General features: G+C 39.6%; 1 long non-coding RNA gene across 1 annotated transcript in view; it reads left to right on the top strand.

Annotated features, from left to right (window-relative positions):
- Positions 1 to 628: 628 nt before the first annotated feature.
- LOC121671746 overlaps positions 629 to 17,002 on the top strand; it is a 33,366-nt gene continuing 16,992 nt past the window's right edge. Inside the window, exon 1 of the long non-coding RNA XR_006018590.1 lies at positions 629 to 810. This is a non-coding gene — a long non-coding RNA (uncharacterized LOC121671746). The remainder of the gene's footprint in view (positions 811 to 17,002) is intronic.

Raw genomic sequence — 17,002 nt, 5'->3', positions numbered from 1 at the left:
GGCAGGAAGGACTAAGTAACAGGAAATAATCTATATTTCATGGCTCCAAGTATGAGGCAAATAATACATATTACTCAATTTCCCTGTTGCAGATATGGGTTTTTTTGTAGGAATATGAAATTAGAAAATTAAAAATTTCATCTACTCTCATTTTAATAAGTTTTGCTTGTATGAAATTTGATCATGTTGTATCAGTGTTTAGGAAAGGAGAAAAGAAGGATAAAAAGCTACAGTTTACAGACAAGCAAGAAAAGCAAGCAAGCTATTCAGCATAGGAATACTTTGTCTCCTTAATGGATTTCTGCTGATTGTACAACTTCATTTGAAGAAAAGTAATGAAAGAACAATGTGATACATATGCCTGGTGAGACTCAGGCAATGTAACAAATTACTTTATAGGTGACATTTTGTGCCTTTTAAAGAATATTTTTTGTTTGTTATTGCCTTAAGCTTGTTCAATGTGCTCTATTTACATTTGATTTTTTTTCTCATGTGTCTTCTATAATGGGGGTTCTTTCAAATAGAAAAGAGTGAGGATGCCAAAGCTTACAATAAAAGAGGGTTTGGAAACAAAGTTTTAATCCAAGGCAGACAGGTCCTCACTTTTTCCAGCACTGAATACCAAATGCCTCCTGCTTATTTCAGGGTATAAGAATCACAGTTAGTTTTTCCTCTGCCACGGGGTAATTACGATTTTGTCCTAACCTGGTGCACTGGGAGGACAGCTGGACTGCAAGCACTGGAAACCACTTAACTGGAGGGTGGCATCACTATGACAGGACTGGACAACTGGCCATGACTAAATACAAGGTATTTGCAAGCAGCTTTACTTTTGAATTTATTTGTTTTTCCTGTTACCCCTTAAAAACAGGTCTTTCCATCCAATTTCCATTGCTTTTCAGCCCTTTTTCTGTCCTTGTGTACCTTGCCAGATGAGGCAAAGTTCAGTCAGACGTGCAGGGCTGGTGCCTGCCAAGTCTTCATCACGCTCAGCACAGGGCTCCTGCCTTGCTCTGTGGGGAGTCGAAGCGTGACAGAACGGGGATGAATTCCTTGCAGCACTTCTCCCCAGCAAAACCATGCCAGAAACTTATATGTAATCCCTGATGTGAGAGAAGGGGTCTTCTCAATCATAAAACTTTTCCCAGCTTTATTCCAGGAAGCATTATGTAGTACAGCACTAGACAGAGCTCAATTTAGCAGCCTGTAATATATTTGCACTTAAGCATCTTTGCCTGGGCCCTTACACCTCTGTTCCACTGAGTGCATTTCCTTCTGCAGGAAGTCCCGTAGAATTTTGTTTGTGGTTTGTCAGTGGGGAAATTGCATGAGAGTAAAAGATTTCTCAATTCTAGGTTTGAATTACACTGTTATCCTGCTGTCTGCTGTGAAGAGTTTTTAAGTGGAGTGTTTACCATTATAGCCTCTCCATGTAAATTATTTACTATTGACAGTGGTAGCTAGTAGGGAACATTTTTGTGGGATATGGATTTATAATTACACTGTTAGTTTAAGGATTACAGCTTTTTTTTTGATGGCTTACAGAGAGTGTTTTTTGGTTTTGAAACTGTAGGAGATGTACGAGAAATCTGACCTATCATGTTATCTCTGGCTCAGGAGAGGCAATGTGGAATGAATAATAATAAAAAAAAGGCAAAGAATTATTTTCTCTAAAAGCACTTTAATCTGAATCCATGGACAGATGGCCAAAGCAAAAATCGTTGTGTTATTTTGAAAGGTTTTTGTGGCTGCCTGGAAGCTATTGTCCCTGCAGCAGGGCAGGCAGAGGAAGCTGAACAAATTCTCCTGGTGAGCTTCTCTGAGAAGTCAGCCAGATTCAATGAGGAGCCAAAGCATAATAACTTAAAAGCACAGCAGAAATACCTTCAACACATGCATTTCCCTGCCACCCTGGATTTACTGTGTATGTAGTGTATGCAATGTTCACCCAGACTCTGGGCCAGGAGTGGATAAACAGCTGCCATTCCAAAGGCACAGCTCCATGGGGTCCATGTGCAGGGTGTCTGTGGGACCTGAGCCACAGTGAAAGTTACTGAGTGAAAGGCCAGAATAAGGGGTGCTGCTGGGGTGGAGGTTTGGCACTTGGCTGAGCAGCTCTAATGCCAGGACGCCCTGCTCAGGTCCTTCACCAGAGTGTTTGTTTTGTGTTTAGCTGGCCCTGGCTGTGATCAGAGAGATGTTTGCCTGGAGTGCATATCAATATGTGTAAAACCCAAATTACTCTTTTATAAAAAGTTTTGACTCTAGCCTTGTGTCTCAGTATCCAAATGAAGGCTGTGAATAAGGAAGGTCTTAGTGACAGTGGAAGAAAGATTTAAAATATACAACTCTATTAGGTCCTCCTAAATTTATTCTCTCTATTAAGTGTAATACTTCTAAATTATGGTTTTTTAATATTAATTCAGTACATTATGACAAGATGACAAAGTTCAAAATAACCTTAGAAGGACAGCTTAATACTGTCCAGCACAGGGTGGATATGCATCTTGAAACAACCACTCTGAAAGTGATTGCCTTCTAAAAGTGAAAAAAATCAGCTGTTCTCTGAATCAAAGTGCAAATCTTAATTTCTATTTTACTCCCTAACTAAAATAGCAAAGGATAATGAGTGCAAACACATTTTTTGAATTAAACAATCGCAATTTTGCTTGCTTTTGGAAACCAGTGCAACTATGAAAAGATGAATTTCAGAGCACCACAATGAAGAAAATATGAAATTGCCTCCAGGAGGAAGTCACTGTGCCAGAAATGTATTACATTAACTTACAAACAATTTGTTGTTGATTATAATGAAAATGACTGACTGTCTCTAGCCATGTTACAAGCAGGTGTAATGCAGCCACCAATGGGCAGTGACGGGCTCTGGTGCAAGAGGCACCACTCGTGGCTCAGGTGAAGCTCCTGCTGGCACACCTGCCACATGCTGATTGCTAACCTATAGCTAACCTGACTGTTAACTTTTACAGTAATTAATAATTTTCCCAGGTATGGTAAAATGGTTCTGATATATCAGAGAATCACAGAATATGCTGAGTTGGAAGGGACCCACAAGGATCACTGAGTCCAACTCAGCCCTGCACAGCACCATCCCCAAGAATCACACCATGTGCCTGAACTCTGGAGAATTCATCAGGTTTGATGCTGTGACCAGTTGCCTGGGGAGCTGTTCCAGTGTTCAACCACCTCCCGGGAAAAAAACCTTTTTCTAATATCCAACCTAAACCTCCCCTGACTTCAGGCCATTTCCACCAGTCCTATCACTGGTCACCACAGAGAAGAGATCAGTGCCTGACCCTCTTCTTCCCCTCATGAGGAAGTTGTAGATTGCCATGATGTCTCCCCTCAGTCTCCTCTTCTCCAGGTTGAACAGACCGAGTGACCTCAGTCACTCCTCACACAGCTTCCCCTCAAGGCCCTTCACCATCGTCATGCCCCTCCTTTGGACACTTTTTAATAGCTTAATATCTTTCTTATATTGCAGTGACAATGCCAGACCAAAATCTCTGAAAAATTATATTTTTATGCAAATCTTACTTTTCAAGGGGACATAAAATAATGGACTTCCTCTATTTTTGTATAAATGACTAAAGTATCTGTCATCAAACTGTTGAGTAGATTTTAAGTACATCAATTTTTAATATTGTTTTTATTTTACAATGGCTTTCACAGTGAGCTGAGCAGAAAACACATATGAAATGTGTGGTTTTGTTTAAGAATTCAGATAAATTGAAAAGCCACTTTCCTAGGATACTGTCTCAGGGCAGAAAGAAATGTCGTGACTGAATTACAAACCCTTGACTGTCATTTACTGTAAAAATGTTGATACAGCAGGAACTGTAATGCTGTGAACAATTTTGTTGTAATATGAAGATTCTACTTTCCCTTTTTACATTTCTTTTTCTCCTTAAGAGCTTGTTATAAGCTTTAACTAATGCATTTGAAATAAGCCACAGTCACTTGTTCTTGCCCTCCCAGAAAGAGAATTCCACAGGCACAATGAAAACTTGCTAATCAAATCAAGATTGTGAACTGGGAAAATAGTCTTGTCACAAACATTGCCTAACTCAGTTCTGGTAAGTTTGCATCTGATTTACTGGGTTTTTACAGCATGTACTGCACTTACGGAGAGATTACTTAGTAAAAAAATGTCCCAAAAGATACCAGAGCCAAGAGGATGATAAGCAAGTTTGTGTTTATGATATGCCATGAAGCAGAAAGACAGAGTGGGTGCTGTTTTCTGGGTGAACACACAGCAATATACTCTACAGATATTATATCTACGTAGTATATTGACAACAGCAGATTAGAGTGATTCCGGATCCTGGGTTGCTTTTTACATGTAACGAGATCTGCTAAGGAACTGAGAAGATTTTCTGTGGTTCAGTGGAAAATCTCATTTGATTATTGGTGATCTAGTTTTGAGATCTCTGTTACTGCCTTGACAGGAAATTTACAAAGAATTAATTCTGTAGGGTCCTTATGCCAATAAAGCAGTTTAGTACCATTATGCACAGTGCCTTTTCCTGTTGCAAGCACTATCACAGGAAAAATACTACAAGGGACAACTGTCTCTGTTGTGGAAAAAAATTCAGATTGCCTTGATGTAGAAAGTCTTTGAAGTTCTTACAGCTGATCTCAAAACCCCTGTTATGTAATACTACAGCTTGAAAACCACTGCACACAGGGTGGACAGTAATTTCTTGAAGGATGAGATAATGTTGATACTGGGATGAAACGATGGAGAAAATTGTGGCTGTGCTGATGAAATCTGGAAAACCACAGTTCATACAAACTATCTCTGCAGAGAACTGGGGATCTGCTGAGCCACTCACCAGGCTGCTGGGCAGCCTGCCTATTCTGCAGCTACTGTGGAAGTAAAGAGAGTTGAAAGTGCTCAGGGCTTTAAGACCAGAGTATTAATCAGTGAAAATGGGTGATGCAGAGAAACTTCATCTTTGCATATAATTAGCTGGCATTCAAGTTGCTGTCTCTATGGGATTAGACTCCACTGAGGCAGCTGAGCTGGGCACAGTAATTCAGCGCAGTTGCATGTGCAGATAGCAGCTCTCAGATGCTGGCTTGAGTCCTGAAAGCAGTACAACAGTGTTGGCTATAAATAATACAGCAGGGAATATGCAGGCAATGCTGTTTTCAATACTCATGTTAATCTATTACAAGTTTGCTTTGGTATCTCTCCCTGACACAGCTTTATGCTGCTTAGACTCGCCCTTCATGCGCGAGCAGTGAAGCTCATTGGTTTTTCTGTGCTCAAGCAACATGTGGCTCCAGAATCACAGCTGTGTCTGGGAGGGGAAAGAACAGATGGGCTCAAAGTGAGCATGCCATGTTCAAAATTACAATTAAAATTTTATATTGCTTCTTAAGGAATACAAATCCAAAGGAAAAAAATCCTCAGTTTATTTTTGTTCAGATGATCATATAAAAATGAAGACTGGGGTATGGTCTCACTGAAAGACCCTGAAAGAAGAGTGCTGAAAATGAACAGTAGAGATGCACAGAGAACTCTGAAATACTGCAAACACTTTTTGTCATGATAGAGACATGTTGGACAGAGAATATCCAGTCTTGGGGTTACAGTCCCACCTTGTTCATTCAGACATTGTCTGTGGACTTGCCTGTGCTTGGAGACCTGAACCCTTGAAGCAACAATCTTCTAACTCCCACAGCAGGTGATATGTGGGTGACTGAACACAGGGCTAATGAACACTTACTTTGTGCCCCTATAGTTGTGATAGTAATAAACCCTTGTTACTGTTCTCAGATTTCCGATAAATTACAAACAAGAAAGTCACAGTGATGCCAAGAGGGAGCATTTCTGCATATCTTAATTTTGTTGCCTGTTTTATGTTATGTTGTGCCTGATTTGTGGAACTCAAAGTGGGATAAGTCACAGGTGAATGCATGCATACCTGTGTGTCCATGTGTATTAAAGTAATTCCTTGCAGTTGGTCAAAAATCCTCTGATTTCTGTAAAAAGAACATGCAGTTGCATGTACTACTGTACATTGTGGCAGTGGCATTATGTTAAAATATAACAATACTAAAAAGAAACCATGCCTTTACCTGATTTTGTGTGCAGTGCAAGAAGAGATAATGGTGACAACACATGTATGAGGTAGGCTGAAACTTGAAAGAATAAGAGTAATGCAAGTTTGTTTGATCAGGCTCATCTATTTCACTAAAATTTTCAAATTATGTTTTTTCCTTTCTCAGCCAAGTGTTGCAAATCACTTATTTCTACTCAAAAGCCTTCTTGTAGTTAATAACATCTTGTGGGAACATGTTGTCAGGGAAGTTTGACACTTGAAGAAAAGGAAGGGTGGAAGTAGGTAGGTCTCTGGGTTTTCAGTCTTTCTACAAACTTGCTGGTAGCAGGGGAATGCTCCACAGATTGGAGGAAACCACTGGGTTGTACCCTGAGGCTTACAGGGTCAGTGACTCTGTGTAGGCCTCTTAATACATCTGCATAATAAGCTTTTCCTTTTTCATATTAATGTTTTGGAAAGTGTTTCTGATCTGTATTTGCATATGGACGCCAGAAGATGATGCATTAAGTCTGCAAGCTGAACTGAGCACAAACACATGCTCAAATGAAGCAGGGAAATATTGCTGTGTCAAAGCCACAGATAATATTACATATGCAAAATTTACCTAGCAAGTTGCTGGAAAGGAGCCATCTCTTGAGTATTGCGGCAATGGGCTTAGCATTTAAGTAAACCAGGAAAATGTATGATTGACGAAGAATACATAAGAAAGTAACAGGACAGATCTTTAAAAGGACCTAAAAGCTATCTAGCACTGGGAAACAGTTATGTAATGGATTTTGTCTAAAACTAAGTTATTATTATAGTCTCATAGATCTATTTAGGAAAAAAAAAAGCAGCTTGAACGTGTAACTCCCATTGTTTCTGAGATCACCTGAAACTTAAAGATCAGGAGTATGTTATGCTGGCCTTCTGATGATATAATACATGTGAGTGCCACATTTGATTCTGCTGTATCTGGCCATTCTTAAAGAGCTATTTCTAAAGTGTGTTTTATCAGTTCCAGTACACAGCATTGCTCTAAACAGTAGTGTGGGATGACTAGACACTATGGTGTGCTGGAAATGGGATTTCCGTTATTACAGACACCAAATAAGACTTATCTGAAAAGTCTGTTTCCTGATTCTGCAAGGTTTTCATTAATAATTGCAATAAGAGATACACAGTTTTTTGTCTTCTTCACAGAGAGAAAAGAGAGTACAATGAGCATTTCTATTTTCAAAGAAAAGTTTGAAATTATCTTTAATGTTTCATTTTGGGAACTCTGCTTCAACAAGGTCTAGCTTGAGTATCTTCACAACTTTAATACCAGAGAGAGCAAGCATGTTTTGCCTTATGAGGGACCAAACCTCTCCTTTAAGTATTAGTAAAATTGCAGGATGTCAGAAAAATGTGTGGATTTGGTCTGCATCACAGATCTTGGCTGTGTAAAAACACTCTTGCTTTCAATGCCTCTTGGTTCCAAATTCAAAGCAGAAGACATCAGGATGTGGAAAAAGTCAGGCAGGTGTTATTTTCATATGTCCTTCCACTCATGACTCAGTACATTTTCTCGCACCATAAAGTTTGTGTTGTACATTATTCTTTCTTTGAGCCTGAATCTCTCCCTTTTCTGTGTGAGATATTTCACTTGGTAAAAGTGAAACTTACTTTCCAGTAAGCTTCCTGGAACTAAAACTGATTTAAATTGCTGCAAAGTTCTAAGGGAAAGACACTTTCTACTGAATAACTTTTTCAGCCTTACATAACAACCATCTGAAAGTCAAAGTTGTGTCTTTTCCCAAGGACATAGTTTCAAAGCTGTTGCCTGTAATTGTTATGCAAGGAAAGGAACTAATCAGATAGATAGTGTTCATCGCTTGATTTCATACTTGTTCTACAAGCTTTAAGCACAGGAAACCTATGAGAGATTTATTTCATTGCTCACTCATATCTTTACTGCACAGCATAAAGATGAATGTCTACAAAGAGATCTTTGAATTCTTTCTTTCAATTTCCTGCAAGGAAGGATACCAGAAAGGTTTGTAGCACTCCAGGGACTTAATTTCTATATATACCTGAGGGTGACTTCTGATCAAAGATGTCTTTAAAAAATAAGGCTTGTGAAGATCCTTTGAATAAATGCAGATTTCCTCCCCCAAGGGCTGGAGAGGGGCAGGAGCAAGTCTATAGAGAGGGAACTGGACAGTATTATTGGTAGAAGTACACTGAAAAAAAAAAATCCCAAATAACCTGTTTCCTCAATGGAAAAGGGCTTTGTTTTAATAATCCAGTACAAAATTTAATAAAGCTTTGGGGAATGTCTCCATTTATAGATATTGCTGTGACAAACATCCCCAGCTAGCATGGTAATAGCTGAAGTTCGTTCTGTTTTTTAGCGTAGTGGTGTTTGCAAAGTTTCCATTGTGTTGCTTTTTAAGGGAACATCAGTCTGGGAACTGGAAGCTCCTTCTGAGCTAAGCTTCCTGGGACCATGAATTCACCCATATGCTGAGCAGTTGTCTGATTTCATAATTTGTATGTGTATATAATGCTGTCACAATAACATTCTTTTGAAATTCAGTGTGAGTACTATCCCCTTTCCTTCATGAGAAGCCAATCCATTGTCACTTGGCAGGAAGTGGCCCACTAAGAGATAATAACGCACACCTTGGTGTGTAACACACCTTGGAACAATGGTATCTTCCCCTCACTAACCTAGTTAAAGTTTCTCCTTGATAATTACTGTCCCTCCTTTATTTCCTTGTAGTGTGAATAGTATAGACACATATCTTAAACTATTTATTGTCAGAAAATATTTGTGAATGGGTTTAATTTAAATACTTTTAAATAGTCTTGATTCATAGGAGTAGTGTCATTCAGCCCTTTAGAAATACTGTAAAATTTAAGATATACCAGAATTCCATATATTGGGCACAGCTGGATTCCACTTCAAAACAAAAACACTGCATCAGCACTTCCTTCAAATACTATTTTCATTGAACCTTTGTGTGAAGAAGGCCTTTGGCATGGACATTTCATTGTTTAAATGAGTATTGAAACGAAGTGTATTAGAAGTTGCAGGTAAGTCCTGAGTCTTGAGTTTTGCTCCCATTTGCTTTGTATACAACCCAATTTTCTTCTATTTAGGATTACTCAGAAATCACCAAGTGATCTCCTTGGTGTGACATGAGGCATTGCCAGATAAGATGGTGAACCTAGAAACAGATTTCTTGATCATCTCTATAAACATGATGTGACTCCTGGGGCCTATTCTGGAGTCAGCCAGCCAGCTTGTTCCAGATCCAAGGCTAGGATGGCTGCAGGGACCCTTTCCTCTGTTCAGGATGAGTGACACAGCACAAAGCTGGGCTAACAGGCACCCTGTGCAGCTGCCCAGTGCTAGAACAGATAATTTTCCACCTTTGCCTAGATGTCTTCATGTGTCAGAACCCAAAAAGGTCTTTAATATTTTGCTACAGAACCATCATTTCTCCCTTGTAACATCATCCTGTAAATGCCAGTGGCTACATCTCAGCAGAGTTCCCTCATCAGGGGATCTTCCCGCTGGTTGGAAGGAACAAGAACATTGGTCTCTATATGCACTAAAATGTCCCAAAGACAGAAATGTTTTGCCTCTCTCTGGACTACATTTCAACCAGTGGTTCTCCCCCCTCCCCATTTTTCAGCATTCTTTATGACAAGGGGTGTAAAGCAGAATGGTCTTGGAGTTCTGTGTTGGTGCTAGTCCTAAAGGACTAAAAATTTAACCTTACCTGAATATCTTTTTAAAATTAAGTTTCTTGTAACACATTGAAATGTTCCAGCTGTTTCACTGTTTTGGGATGTGTATCTGGTGAAAACCCTTGGGTTACAGAGGGCTGCAGAGACATGCAGAGGCTCCAATTTAGAAGAGAATTTAATGCATTTAGGAAGTCAATAGAGAAAGACTTCTGATTCCACTGGAGTTAGGGAGCCTGAAATATATCCTTAAATGTACTCCAGCTTTTGAAATAAGGAATACTTCAAATTACAGAGGAGAGCTGTTAAATTGTCTTGACATATCTTCCATCTCAGGAGATTATCCCAAAGAATTATTCAAACTATTTAACAGCAGCAAGGTGCCTATGAACAGCTCTCTTTAATTTTGCTGCTTTTAAACTACTTTCCCTGATTCTCCAAATTTGCAAAATACATTTTAAGTGTCTTCCAAAGTTTTTTAAAAAGATGCCCATTACTTTAAGTGAGAAAACTGAAATTCTCCCTGTTTGAATGACACAGAACAAACACTTGTGTTTTCCACTAGAGAAACTGTTGGGAATAATAGTGTTAACCTTCATGCCACTTGATCTTTAGAAGGAAGGTAAAGAAATATTTTACTATTGGATTTTACTAGAAAGACCTGGGTGTGAGGAATTGAAGGGTGGATGACCACAGAGCTAGAGAAGATCAGTTTGTGGAGCAGGTTCAATGGTGGTGTGATCTCCAGAAAACTTAGTGGGAGCCAATGTCGCCTTTTCGATTTACCATACATGTATTTTTAGTGAGGTTTGGTTACAAAGTCATCCCTGACATGAGGATAGGTTTCCTTTATCCAAAACCTCTGATCAAAGTGATTTCAAGGATTCTATAAATTCCTCCAAATATACACAAATGCTGATGTTTTTCAATCTATAGTAAATTTTTCTTTGCCAGTTCCATAGCAAATAATGTACCCCTGTGGGTTTCATATCAACTTTTTAGTGATGTGAAAATGGAATCCACAGCCTATTTCTTTGCTTGTTGCTGAATCACCCCCACTACTTCATGTTTTCCGGAATGTCTGAAATATTTTATATTTTTAGCTTTCCTATGAATATTCTGTGTTCGTGTGCAGTGTTTAGCAATAGAGGAATTGCTCAATATATGTAATAGACATATAGTCCCAGATATACTAAAATGATTGAGCACCTTTTGTATAGGCTGGAAAGATATTTTCCTTTTTTTTTTTTTGAAGTGGAAGTGTGATTTGCAGTATATTTCTAATCCTTTCCTGATGTATTTTTTAACTTTTTACTCCATATTTTGTAGTTATACATTTGGTGTTTTCCCTGCTCATGTGATTTACATCATAAGTTACACAGTAGATATCAGCTTCTTTCTCTCAGATGATTTGTCAAAGTTGTTAAGATAATTTTTTATGTTTCTTATCCAGAGAGCTATCTATTTGGGGTTATCTGTTTTTTTCCCCAATATATTCTCTGTATAATATTTCACCTTAATAGAAATATTGAAGACTTTAAGATGTAGGACATATCTCTCTAAGAATCTGTTCATCTCTTTTTGGTAGAAAACAGACTTTGAACTATTCTTTATTCAACCTTCTCTACAGCAATTTTATCTAGAATATATTTCTCTTCTTTGATTATGAGGGTATCTTGTTGGTCACTGTCAAAAGCCATAATAAAGACAAGATATTTTCATGCTTCCCACTCATCCACTTAGCCAATAATTTTATCAAAGAAGGAAGTTGTGTTGAGCACATTTTTTTCAAAAATACATGTTAAATGATTCTTATTACCCTCTTGTGTTAACAAACTGATAGATTACTTTATAATTTATTCCACTATTCTTTGGGGTACTGAAGTTAGGTTGAACAGTCTCCAATTTCTTAGATAGACCTTTTTCCTCTTTGAGAAGGATTTTCTCTTTGTCCTCTTCCAGTCCTTTGGGATCTCATTGTCTTCTAAGCATATTTGGATATCAGTGCTAATACTTCTGAGACTGCTCTGGCTACTGCTGTGAGTACTCACAGGGGGACATTTTGTCAGGCCCTGCTGAGTTCATTATCTCTAACACTTAAATAATTTTCCATGTTTCTAGTTAATCTCCTTTCTCCATGTTACTGATTCCACAATGATTTTTGTATGATTTACTGAGTGCTTGCACCAGTAGGTACTTTGGTTTGAAAGAGCTGCAGTTCTCTGAGTGACTCCCCCAAAGCCCAAATGCCCATCAGAGATCCACATCTATGTCAATGACTGGAAGCTCTAGGTTAGATCCATGCCCTACTCTCCTTTGCTGTCCTGGGAAGAGAAGTGCCAAGCTCCTCTCTGACATCCACAGGTGTCTGAGGCTTCAAGAGCACTGGGCTCAGCACAGTATCTCCTTCAAATCTAATCTGTTTAATCTCTCAGAAGAGTGATGGAAGCTTTGGTTTTCCTTTAAAGCAAAATTAATCCAGTAGCCGAGCTGGCACCCAGAGGGAGAAGTCCCAGTGCCCATGCTCTCCACAGCTCTGCAGTCCCTGTCATTCTTTTATGAGGGCCAGTGTCATGCCAGGGACACTCTGGGAGTGCACAGGAGGGAGGCAGAAAGGAATGGCCAGGACAAGAAGGAGCGAGCTTGTGCTGCTCTAGTGGTGTGCAGGAAAAGGAAAGGTTAAGTCTGCTCCATTTGAAGATAGAGCTCTTAAAATTTAAGAAAGTTCCTTGTGGTAGAAAACATTGGCAAATTTTGTGAAAAACTCGTTTTGCAAAGAAGTGTTACAGTGTAAAATAATGTTTTAAATAAAATAATTTTGTTATCTGGTAGCATGTAAGTACTCATTGTGTCATATTTTTCATGCCTTCTGGCATAACAAATTTAGCATTTGCTGCAAGACACATTGGCTGCTGTCACAGGAGGTAGCAAAATTGATATAAAAGAGGGACAGCATATGGCAAAAATATCACTTTGGGAAAGGACATAATGCTACAATTAATAATAAAAGAAGAAAATAATCTTTTTGTAGAGAGAAATCTAATATGTTTAAAGTGCATCCCTGGAGCAGTTTGCTGTGGTTCCACACCTGGGTGAATTCTCCTAGGTGCTGTAATCTCTCAGTGTAATTTATTTTGTCAGGACTATGCCAAGCAGGAACACATAGTAGACATAACATAGAATATATAATAAGCTATATCCTTCCCCTCCCTCCAAAATCTTTTTTTTTAAATGAACTTTTGTACCAAATACTTTATTCCTTGAAAAAGAAAGCAGTATATATGCTTAGGTTGGAATGTCAGACTTCTTTCTTGATGCTGCATCACAGTGAAATATTTTTTTATTTCTAGATTGGACTGGGTCTAATGGCATGTGTCAACCTCTCTGAACTTTGGCTTGCCTATAAGTAGAGCGGAAATGGGGAGGTCTCTGAAAAATTACTTCTTTTTGACCAGGGAAGGGGAAAAAATCCCAATGTACATGAGTTCAATAAAAAAGTGTCTAAAACTTCTCCCTTTAGAAGACCAGGTGGCTGTATGTCCACATAGAAAGTTATTCTAGAAGTTATAGCAAATGAAAATACAAAGCAAAGTCCTCTGAAGAGGTGTGTATTTCCTATTTCTCCAGAGGATAAGAAGAGGTTATTTCAGCTCAGGACGAGAAGGAAGTTGACCTGCTAAGTCCTTGCAACTGTTTTCAAGGACTTTAATTGTTAGAGCACAAAGAAAGTGGGATAGGATAGGAGTGGGTGTTTCGCATCTTAAAGCTCTGAAAAGTGTGCTTGACAGATTGCAAACATGTGAAAAGTACATTTCTGAAGAACTTTGGTGGGAGGCAAGAGAATTCTCTCAGGCAGTAAATAGAATTTGTTAAAGTGAGTGGCTCCAGTAGCTAATCTGTGCTGATTTCCGTGGACAAACTGCAGTGAATCCTTCAGAAACCTTCACAGAGTCAAGAGTCACGCAGAATATGCTGAGGTGGAAGGGACCCACAAGGATCACTGAGCCCAGCTCCTGGCCCTGCACAGCACCATCCCCAGGAGCTACACCGTGTGCCTGAGAACATTGTCCAAATGCTTCATGAACTCTGTCAGGCTTGGTGCTGTGACCTCTTCCCTGGGGAGCTGTTCCAGTGCCCAACCACCCTCTGGGGGAAGAACCTTTTTTGTAATATCCAACCTAAACCTCCCCTGACACACTTTCAGGGCATTCCCTTGGGTTCTGTCAGTGGTCATCAGAGAGAAGAGATCAGTGTCTGCCCCTCCTCTTCCCTGCTTGACTTCTGACATTTGGGAATTGCCTGCTCCTGTTCCCTTATGAGGTGATGTTTAAAAAGTGACCAACACTGATGGATGCCAGCATCTGTAAAAAGTTTTTTCCAGGGGACCTTGCTTACTAGTTCCCTGAGCAGCCTGAAGTCTGCTCTCCTCAGATGCAGAGTTCAGATTTTGGCACTTTTCCTCCTCTTAACAAGATTTTAAACTTGATCTCTTTGTGGTCACTGTGGCCCAGACTGCCACCAATCTCCACTTCACTCATGAGATCCAAACTTTTGACAAGCAGAAGATCAAGGAGGGCATTTTTCTGAGCTGGCTCCCTTAGGACCTGTTCCGTAAAGGTGCCATCCAGGTTTTTTAGGAATCTTCTGGCCCGGGTTGTACAGCTGTGTTGTGTTCCCAGTTAATTTCTGGCAAGCCGAAGTCTCCCATAAGGACAAGGTCAGTTGACTTGGAAGTGCCCCTTAGTTCCTCAAAGATTAATTCATCATTGTCCTGGCCAGGAGGTCTATAGACTCCCATGATGGCATCTGCATTATTTGTTTGTTCCTTGATTCTTATCCAGAGGCTCTCAACTGCACCATTGCCAGCTGTGAGCTCCATACATTCTACCCCTTCTGTTACATACAGTGCCACCCCTGCACCTCTCCTGCCGTGCCTGTCCCTCCTGAAGAGCCTGTAAACATCCAACAAGGCACTCCAGGCACAGGACTCATCCCACCAGGTTTCACTTATGCCTTATGCCAGCAATGTCAAATCTCTGGGACTGGGCCAAAGCCTGGAGTTCCCCTTGTTTGTCCCTCATGCTGGGGGCATTGGTGTGGAAACATTTCAGGTGTGGTACATTGTAGCCAACACCTCCTGAGGCACTTTGGGAGATCCCATTAGTGCCCCTTTCCTCAAGTTTTGACACAGCATCCCATCACTCATCACTGGCCAGCCTGGCTTTGTAAGGGGCCTTACTAAACTGGAGAGTTTTCCAGTAATGTCCTTTATCCAAGCCCCTAGAGACAGCAGGCTTTCTTGTGAGTTGGGTCTGGTCTGCAAATCAGGCCCTCCATGCCCCTTAGACAGCAGTCTCCTATTACAACTACCCTTCTTTTCCTCTTAACAAAGGAGGGCGTGGTGCAGGATACAGATGGTGCTGTTTCAGGAGGCCCCACTATCCCAGAAGGATTCACCCACCTCATCAGTTGTCTGGCCTTCTAGTTCCAGAACCTCACACCTGTTGTAGAAGGTTCCAGTCCTACTTGTGAAATTCTGAGAAGGAGGAGGAATCTTCTCAGGCCTGCTTCCAGTCTTCATCTTTAACAGACCCTTGGCTCACAGTCATTTGACTGATTACCCTGCAGGGTTCTGAGTCCACCTGCTTCTCCACTACAGTGGAGATTTGAGACTCCCGAGAGTCTTGAGACCATAGTATCTCTGAGAATAATGCACCTATTTCTTGTTCATTCAGTCAAATACTATGTAGGGAGGTGGCATCAGCTACAGGTGCACAGAACAGAATGCCCCTACAAACTTGTACAGACTGAGGAGCCCATGATAGGTCATATGTAAAGACTATGCAAGTCCTCCATATCTAGATCCTCAGCTTCACACCAGACACCCCTCTTGAGATCGTTCATAGGGCAGGGAAATCGAAGGCGATTTGAAAAAGACCACACTAAATCAAAAAGAACAAACCTCCCCACTTTTGGGAAGTTAACAACGTGGTAAACTTCTTTAAAAGGATGGTTCTGTCTAAGGGATATGGCAGTTCACCGATATGGTCAGACTACCCGTGGGTTTTCTAAAAACCTGTGGAAATTAGGTGCATATACCTGGGGGCAACTTATCTTTTCCTGGAATAAATCTCCTCTTAGATTTCCAAGGACTGAAATACTAATAAGCTTTTTAAGAAGAGATTGGGAGAGTGAAGAATGAGAACTGTATGAAAATGGCTTTTCTTTCTGCTTCCTAGAAAATTGCATGAATGAGGGTAGGAAAGAATTCTTGTTTATTAGATTTTAATAATATGAATCCAGTCTTTCAGGTTATGATTAACCATGTTTAGTTCACCCTGATAAATTGATTTACAACATTTGCACTTTATACTAAGCACTCAGCCAAAAGAAAGTTCAATTTACGCTCCTTTATAATATTTATATGAAAGATTATTTTTTGAGATTTGAAACCTGACAGAATTTATGTCTTATAAATTGAAAAAAAAAATTAAAGTTATAAGAATGAAAAAGTTTTTTTATTTAAAGAGTGGTGCTTGTTTTCTACTTTGTAATAACAAAAAGAATAGTGACTTCCTCCTCCAAACATATTTTTTTTAACCTAATCCTTTTTAGGAGCAAAGATGTCACAGAACTTCTTGAAGTAACATATAAACCATCAGGAGCTCAAGAGAACCTAGTTGTTTCTGGCTGCCCAGAACAACACCTTCAAAACACATCCCCAGAGAGAGCTCTGCTCTGAATAGCAAACAGTCAGACTGGCAGGAAAAAACACTACCTAATGCAAAAGAGCACAGAGAAGGATCCAGTAGAATGGGAATGAAGGGATTTTCATACATTTCTGCTAAACATCCATATCAGTTTGTACCAATCATATTATTGACCCATAAAAGCACAAATTGGCAACTTCGAATGGAATCAAGTTTGTACAGACTTGGTATTCACACTTTCTTTTTTTTTCAAGAGAGTGGCACAACACAGAACTGAACACAGAACAAAGAATTATTGACCTCTTTTGTATATATTCTCCTTAAATTTCTGCTAGTGGACTAATACAAATATGGATGAACTCACACCCTAATGAAGATGTCAAATTAAGGCAGAGAGCCTTAATAATAATGTATTTTTCTCATTACTAATAATTAATAATATATTTCCCTCTCCAGAGAATCAAAAATGCAGAATGAGAGACCACA

Source organism: Corvus kubaryi, unplaced genomic scaffold (genome assembly GCF_017639235.1).
Source record: "Corvus kubaryi isolate FWS band 111438036 unplaced genomic scaffold, C.kubaryi_AGA036_p1.0 37398, whole genome shotgun sequence".
In the NCBI taxonomy this organism is placed as follows: Eukaryota; Metazoa; Chordata; class Aves; order Passeriformes; family Corvidae; genus Corvus; species Corvus kubaryi.
Note: the sequence above shows the minus strand (reverse complement) of the source record. Positions and strands in the feature narration are given on the sequence as shown.